We start from the raw sequence: 6,596 nt of genomic DNA on the forward strand, positions 1-6,596 counted from the left end.
AGTCCCCCACATCCCAGCTGGAGCGGGATCAGTCGCTTTCAGGGCTTGAGGAAGGGAAAACAGCTCGTCTGCCCAGGGGGTGGGCACGGGCTGAGCTGGAGGCAGCAGCAGCAGCAAAGATTTTTTATGTTTTGGGATGTGGAGGTTCATAGGTGGAAGTAATGAGGGAGTAGGAGGTTTGATTTTTTTTTTTTCTTATTTTTTTTACCCTGTGAGATTGAACAGATCACCTGTCTCATATCTTGAGAGTGAAGTAAACTTGAGAAAGCTTAGAAGTACAGTCTGTTTACTTGTTTCCTGAGTGGCAGTAGGAATTTCTTCTCCTTTTGTTTTCTTGCTGCTATGCTGTTACAGGTGTTTCTTCCAAACTGAGATGTATGAAGAGGTGTTGTCATTTACTGCTTATGTTTTGTCTTTTACAAGTCCTGTGTCTGGTGGATTTACGTGGTCATTGCTGGCCTGTTTGCTAATAAGTGTAACATTTGTTTTGCTACTTCTTTACTTATCTAGTTTCTTTATTGAGCTTTTGGTTCCAGAGATGGTGGATTGACAGCTGCTGTTTAGTCTGAACTCTTAATATTCTTTCAAGCTGTGATGCAAGGGACCAGCAAGTTTTCTAATATGTTAATGCTTGCACTGTGCCTCAGGAAGGATGAGGTACGCAAGGCTCCAGGAAAGTACATCTCCAGAGCACTTGTCCCATCAGATGCTGTTGACAGCTGTTTGAGGATTTTACTTGATTTCTTTCTACTGGTAACTTGAATTTCTTTTGTACTGTAGTGTCTTTTTGCAACTTTGTAGCATCGCATATCACTTGATATTAAAGTTGACATTTGAACTTTTATCCAAGAATGAATTATTCTGAAATTCAGTAGTATGTTAGAAGTCCAGTTGGTTAGTCTTCACTGCGTAGGCTTGGGAAATTTGATCTCAGATGGTGTTTTTTATTTCAGATATTTTTGCTTCCATTTTGAAGCACTGAATTCTGCCCTTTGCAACTGAATTTTCATGTTAATTTACAGTGTGGACTAAATGCTTGTTTTGTTTCAAAGAGTGGCCCTGTTGACCTTTTATGCGTCTTGTTCATCCCAAACTTTGGATTGCTCTACATGAACAGTGTGTTGGGGTTGGTATTCTTTTGTAAAGTTAGTGTGTCTAGACAGATTTGAGTGTTACCAAAATCCAAAAGAAGAAAGTGATTAAAGAATTTTAAAAAATGCCTATGTGCTTGATGCTAAATAAAGAAGACTGTGGGTTGAATATACACTGATAGGACCTAAAGTTTCTGCTCTGCACTTGAGAGATACTTCAGTTTGCTTTCTTTAGAAGGCCTGATTGCAGCTGGTTTGGTGCTTATCTTGTTTTGATTCTGTAAACTTTGGTAGGCCTTAATTTGATTTCGATTTTTTTTTTTTTTTTTTTTTTTTTTTTTTTTTTTTTTTTTTACCCCCTAAAATTTGGAAGTAGAGTTCTGGAAGATACTTCAGTGTGTGAAGTATTTGCACTTCACCTGTCCCTTTATCAGTCCTGTAGCCGCCTGCAGTGAAGGGCCTCAAGGCTGTGGAGTGCAGGTATGGTGACATCCAGGTAAATGGTGCAGGACTGCCCACTGTGCCTGGGCTTGCAGGAGAGCATGGAAGGCTGTAAGCAACTGTGCTTTTGTCACAAGTCTGTCCTTGGAGCTGAAGCAGGTATTTTTGCTAGAAATGGTCCTGCTGAGACTCCTGGTGTTTCACTCTAGTAGTGATGAGCTAACGTACCAGTATGGTGCCATGGCAAGCAGGGGAATGAGGGAAGAACTGGACAACTTGTGGCTGTCAAAACATAACCTAGAGCAGAAGTGCTGGCTGTGCTAGGGACCATTTGGACCATTTCCCTTCCCTAAGAGAGGTGATCTCAGCTGGCCAGAGGCCAGCTGAAAAGTTATGTTCTCTCTAGATATGTTGTGCAGGTAAAGATACTTCTCTTCCAAACAACAAAAAAATTTTTTTAATTTCAGCTATATTTGTTACAATAATTTTTTTTACTTTTCTGTGGTTGAATATTAGGGTCAACATCTTCCCTGGCGGATTTGCTGGGCTGAGACTGGGTTGTGTGGAAACCATGCCCCATTGTAGCTGCTACCCTGCTTGGAGCCTTTGCCTTGTATCAGGACAGAGCTTTGCCAGAGTTCTGGCTTTCTTTTAACACTTTTGAGTTCATTTGTGAAGATCAAAAGTTATCAGTTTATCGAGCAATGCAAATCTTGTCTCCCCAATCCAGGCGGGGATTCATTTGGCACTCAGGTGTTAACCTTCATTTTTCAGATAACGAAGGTGTGCAGCTGTATAAGTGGTTTGAACAACTGTGGCATTCATGTGTATGAAAATGAAGTAATTATGCGTGCCAGATTCCATTAAACAAAGGGTGGCCTACTATGTCTCCTTTCCACTAAATCAGGCCAATATGCAATAGTAGCTTTTACTGACTAGATGCGTAGTAGCTACAGATCTCTGGCTCCTGGCACTGGGAGCTGTGCTGAGGATTGAGAGCACTGAAGTGCCATAAATTTCTGAACTTGTCTCAAAGACCAGGGCTGGGAAAGTTTGAATGAAAACTAAGACATATTATTTTTTGACAGCGAGTTGATTGACCATTGGAACAAGCTGTTCTGAAGGTACTGGGGAACCTCCATTCTTCATGCTGCAATTCAAGGCCAGAAACTTTTCTGAAAGCTGTTAAGCCTTTGGGCTTGACTAAGGAAATGGAAACTTAAGGGCCAGCATTACATGAGGTTGAGACAGCATGGTCTGATGGGCTTTGTGAATTCAAGTTTAATGTGTCTACGCTGCTAGAGCCAAGATGACTTCTCCATTCTCTGCAAAGTGCCACGTCATCCCAGGTGTCTTTGTCCTGGTCTGAGTGCGTGGTTTGGTGAGAGGCTGAGCTGACCAACAGCTCCCAGTGGCTTATGTCTCTCCTGCCTCTGCCAGTGTGGGCCCATTCTCTTCTTTGAGCTTTGGTATTTGTCCAGCCTGGCCCTGAGCTAATTCGTCTCACTAAACCAGCCGGAAACTATCTTGTTTTAATTGTGTTTTATTCTGGCTGTGCTAGTCCTTTTATAGGTTCCTGTGGTTGAATCGGCTCACAGAAGGGCCAGACAAGCTCAGGAACTGGTGTAATGTAATCAGCAGGAGAGTAAGACTGGGAGGGAAGGACAGGTCTGCCTCCTTTTGGCCTCCCAGAACTATTGGCTTGGTTAACTTCATTTTGTGTAGTTTCACACTGGTGCATTTTCTAATGGCTCCCAGACAGAGGCAGGAGGCTGGACTAGAGGATTTTTGGTCTAATCCTGTGCAACTTTCTTTTCCTTAATAGCAAATCTGTTCTTCCTCTTCAGCTTTTGCTGTATGTGTCCCTGTTATTGCTTCTTTGTTTTAATTTTTGTTCTTTCCTTTCTCTACGTTTCTTCTAAGTGACCAGTCCTTTGCTGTGTGGAACTTCTTCAGACTCCAGCTTAGACCCGTTTGCTCATCTGCAGTTACTCTTGGAGAAGGTTTAAAAATACACAGCAAAGCCTGTCTTAGGAGACCAGTCAAGGAGCTGACGAAAGTGGGTTGCCTAGCAGAGGTGGCCTAATAAAATTGGAGTGGAATTGTGCTGTGCATCTTTGGGACGGCTTCTGGGTGGTCTGTTCAGACAAGTTCATGTCCTGCTGGTGTGGAGTCTCATGTGGGTTTCACTGTGTTGTCAAGTGAACTGAGATGTGTTTGTTTCCCAGCCTTGTAGGGTGCCATAGCTCCAGCAAGTGCTTCCCTAAGTAATCAGCGCCTTCGGCCTCGCACATTGTGATCTCACAAGCCATCGCGTCTGTGATGTCACAATGGAAGAGATTCTGGTGCTCTGACATGTCTGGTCGTGCCTTTGACAAATCAGCCAAGGAACCCAGCGGCAAGAATGAGCTCAAGAAATGGGAGAGACGTTCCTTAACCCAAGAGTGCCCTCCATCCTTTAGTCAGCCTTTTCTGTGTTCACTTACCTCTTCCGTAATGACCATACAGAGGGAAACCAGTGCCTGTATAGGATGAATTATTTTTTTCAGTTGACCTACCAAGATGCATGTTTCTCCCAGATGAGCAGTTGCCCAACTTTCATCCTGTAACCCTCGTTCTTTTCTGTTGTTCCCCTCACTTGTATTGCTTCTAATTTTAGACTGTAAGTTCTTGAGAACAGGGACCTCCTCATCGGCAGTGGGAAGAGCCTGGGTGTGATTGTGGAGTGCTGTAAAAACAAAATGATGGATGCCAAGTTGTATCTGAGCTGAGTAATGATGGGGCAGCATATAGACATGCCACGACATTACAAATTTTCCAAAACACAGGCGTGGTTGTCTAGCAGTGCCGGAGACAAACCCAGCCAAACGTGAAGGGAGTGCAGCTGTGAAGTGTACTGTTCTCATGTTCAAGTGATGATACTGTGAGGTTAACAAATTAAAGAAGCAAATTTACCTGTCTAAAATTGTGTTACTTTATTAAACAGTTCTAAAAGCTTTGTCTTTTGTTATTTGTTTTACTTTATGTTGGTTTTTTTTTTTCTTTTTGGAAGTTTGAGTGGTGAGAGTGGATAAGCTGGTCTTGTTCATAGTCTCTCGTTTCCTGCCTCACAGGCTAGCCAGGTGGTGTCATTTTTGGACTGTAGTTCATTTAATGAAATATTCGGGTTTAGGTTAAGGTTGATTAAAAAAAAATATCCTGAGTTATCTCTATTGTTCTTCAGTTATGTCTTCACACAAGTGAAATACGGGCTCACATTTGACCTCTGAGTATGCATTTGAACAGCTACCAAAATTGAAGTCCTGCATTTTTTGTTATACTGTGTTCCAGGTGTTGCTAAATGTATGCAATTTTGTTTTACAGAAAGCATCCCTATTACCCCAACTATCTCCCTCCATAATTTTAATAAAATAGACAAACCTGACTTACATTTTTGATTGGTTGTGGTTGCTCTAGCCTTGAGTTCAGTCGTATGTTGGAGGCCAGGAGTCACAGCTGCCCCTACCCAGGCTTTGCACAATAAACTGAAGCATTTTACTCCCAGAGCTTGCTTGCTTTTATTTTTAAATTTCAGTGTGTCTTGTAGTGTAGATTAGTGGGGGGGTTTTCTTGTTTGTTTGTTTATTTTGTAATAAACAGGAGGGCTGTCTTGCCATAACAAAGTTACTTAACATGTAAGAAAAGGCTCTCATAAAATTTAATTTCTTGGGTCACCCCTCCATTGTGAAGTCAGGTGTTGTCTTCCTGCCCCTTCCCTACTCAGCTTATCAAACTGGACAGTGAAGAGCAATATTTTGGGCTTAAAGGCAAACTGTAATTTTAATTAGATGTAGTTGTAAAAACTTCATATTTGTGTTATGTGCCAGGAGCCATTAAGCTCAAGTTTGTAGGCTAATTTGTTTTGCCATTGATGAATTTGAATCCTCTGGAGCTTGTGTGGTGCACATCTCTGTAGCTTTGGGGCTGCCCTGCAGGCAGGGGACAGCATTTGCACTGCCCTCCTGGCTCTTGTCACCAGCATTCTTCAGTGGCAAGAGTTCCCTGTCTTGTTCCTTGCTGCTTTGGTTGTCCCTAAGCAACTTTCCCAGTAGGAAGCCTGGCGTGCAACGGCTGCCAGTGCAGATTCTCTGCTTCACGCTCAGTGGGACCCCTGGCAAAGCTGGTGGCTACAGCTGGCACTTGCCTTTCTCTTTGCTTTCCTTATTTACTGGTGATCAAACTGTCGTGCTTTAGTACCATGTGCTTGGACTGCTAAAGAAGCAAGAGCTGTGGTCAGCCTGAACTTGTCTTGGTACCTGCAGCTGATGTCCAGAGAATTTTTTTCTTTTTTAAATTTATTTTTAAAATATAGATGCTGATTTTAGCCAGTACTGTCACATGGGACACACACTATTATACAGCACAGAACACAAACTTTATCTTCCAGCTGAAACCCACCACATACGGCCATTTCCCATCTTACTGCATGTAGCAAATGTAAAGTGCTGTCACATTTTCCTAGGTCTGTGTACAATCTGTCAAAATAATTCCCGAGGTCCAACCTCAGTTCATGGTCCCATTACATTTCATACGTATCTGTGTGAGGAATTTGAGCTGTGTGATATGAAATATTAACCTAGTAGGGTTGACTGCCAGATGTGACAGCTTGCACTGTCTGAGATTATAATCTGATCCTGTGTGTATAAGAAATATATATGTGGTGTTTTATGTAGGTTTGGAAATGGAATCACTGAACATGTGGATTTATACGGCTAGAGCTGGGTTTTTAATTTTTGAAGCTGCATTGCTTATATCATTGTCTGTTGGAAAAAAATACAGGATAATTACTAGTGCTTTGCATTGTCATAGCCATTATAAATGCTTTACATGACTTCTAATAAAGTGTGTTTGCTCACCAGCTATCTTGTGCTCTGAGGCACTCTGACCTTGCCAAAGAAGATGATGTGAGGTCTTCCCAGGGCACCCAGAGCAGTGGCTGGGTAAACATACCGTTAAAACTTCATTTGGCTGAAGGTGCAGAGTTTGCAGTGGGGTTACCCTTATTTGTATGCTGCCTGTGTAGGG

General features: G+C 42.4%; 1 long non-coding RNA gene across 1 annotated transcript; it reads left to right on the forward strand.

Moving 5' to 3' along the window:
- The first annotated feature begins 6 nt into the window (after positions 1–6).
- Positions 7–4,962, forward strand: LOC108448986. Its single transcript, XR_001865079.1, has 2 exons — positions 7–753; positions 3,456–4,962. It is a non-coding gene; the product is annotated as an uncharacterized LOC108448986 (long non-coding RNA).
- Positions 4,963–6,596: the final 1,634 nt, after the last annotated feature.

Source organism: Corvus brachyrhynchos, unplaced genomic scaffold (assembly GCF_000691975.1).
Source record: "Corvus brachyrhynchos isolate BGI_N302 unplaced genomic scaffold, ASM69197v1 scaffold48, whole genome shotgun sequence".
Taxonomy (NCBI): Eukaryota; Metazoa; Chordata; class Aves; order Passeriformes; family Corvidae; genus Corvus; species Corvus brachyrhynchos.